A 1,725-nucleotide genomic window follows, 5' to 3' on the forward strand; every position below is an offset into this window, starting at 1 on the left:
GGGAAAAACTGCACTTTTGCTGGGTTGTCAGCTTCCTTGAATTTTGCAGAAGCAATTGTTCCTGCTGGATGTTGGGAACGATCACTAGGGAAAAAAGAGAAATTGGCTTCAGAGGAGCATTATCTCTTTTATGCAACAAATTAAGAAAGTGTTTGTGAGATCAAGGAGCAAGAGGCAGGCCAGGCGCTGGCTAGGAACTATGCTTTACAGTAAAAGCTAATGTAATTTGAAGGCATATTCTGTAGCTTCTTTAACTATGGTCGTAAATCATCATGGTTTGCTATTGACTGAAGATAGGTAGAGTCCATTGTTAGATTTTTTTTTCCCCCCTAAAAGTACTGTATTATATTATCAATATCTTCTTCAGGGAAAATCATTGAATATTTTCATGGCATGCCTTTGGTGAACTAACCCAAAATTACAATGTAGATATATACATATATCTAATATGAAAAGTTTTTATCACCAGCACTTTATATCCTATTGTAAGTCAAGTATTCTGCTGCCCCCATGTTTATTACAGCTGTAGAGGAAAACATCAGTTTTAACAAAATGATCAAATGTGCATTGCAGGACATTTATCTCCATAATCCAAACATAAAGTGGAATGACATTATTGGACTTGACGCAGCCAAGCGGTTAGTCAAAGAAGCTGTTGTGTACCCTATAAGGGTAAGGATGGAAGCCTCTCGGGGGTTATTTCTGTTCATTATCCATTGGACAAGCTGTGTGTCATACACTCATCAGGATGATTTTCCATGCACAAGTTAGCTTTTTGCCTGTGTCACAACACTTTCTCAACACTGGAGCACCAAAGCCTAGTCCATTCTAGGCAATTTAAAGTTGTGTTACATATTGGTTCAAGACAGGTGTCTGATCTAAGTGAAACTTTAAGAGCTAAGACTCCATAGTCTGTTTGATTTCTCAGATTGATTAAATTAGCCAACCTCACTAAAAATATACTTACTATAGTCGAAATACCTCCTGTAGGAGAGGGCCTATCACCTTGTTTCTATAGATCCTCCCCTCCCCCACCCCCTGTATCATCTGGGGCTTTCCTTTTGGCTGGTTATGAACTAGACAGCCCCTTCCAGGACAGTGACCAGCAGAGCCAGCATATTGTGCTCATTACTTACTACTGACAAATCTCCGTGCAGCTCACAAAACGAGTAGAAAAATAGAAAAACAATACTCAAATGTTTGATTTACAAATGAGGTCAGTGTGTCACTTAGTTTTTGCTATGTGGCAGACCACCCCACAACCGAGTGCCTTAAAACAACAATCGTTTGTTTGTTTGTAATTCTGTGGGTAGGCAGTGTGGGCTGGGCTCTGCTGGGCTGGCTCATCTCCTTTCCACATGGTATTATTGGCTGAGCTTAATCACATGTCTGGGACATCAGCCAGAGTGTCTGGAAAAGATGGGGAGACTGGAAAGTTTGGGATAAACAGGACAGCTGAGGTCTCTCTCCACCTGGCCTCCATCCTGTAGGAGGCAAGCCCAGTCCTATTCATGTGATGGCACAGGGTTCCCAGAAAGAGGCGAGAAAGGGCAAGTGCTAATTCATGAGCATTTTCCATGTCTCTTCTTATATTTCTTATATTTTCAAGTCTCTTCTTAACGTTTGCAATGTCCCATTGGCCAAAGTCACAAGACCAGGGCCAGATACAAGTGTTGGAGAAATAGACTCCATCTCTTGATGAAAGGAGCTGCAAATAATTTGTGG

The 1,725-nt window shown here is 41.2% G+C and overlaps 1 protein-coding gene across 1 annotated transcript in view; it reads left to right on the forward strand.

The window, feature by feature from the left end:
* Positions 1–1,725, forward strand: part of KATNAL2 (katanin p60 subunit A-like 2) — a 76,057-nt gene that overhangs the window by 26,635 nt on the left and 47,697 nt on the right. The gene's annotated exons all lie outside the window — the stretch shown is intronic.

Source organism: Propithecus coquereli, unplaced genomic scaffold, assembly GCF_000956105.1.
Source record: "Propithecus coquereli isolate 6110/MARCELLA unplaced genomic scaffold, Pcoq_1.0 Scaffold181, whole genome shotgun sequence".
NCBI classification, from domain to species: domain Eukaryota; kingdom Metazoa; phylum Chordata; class Mammalia; order Primates; family Indriidae; genus Propithecus; species Propithecus coquereli.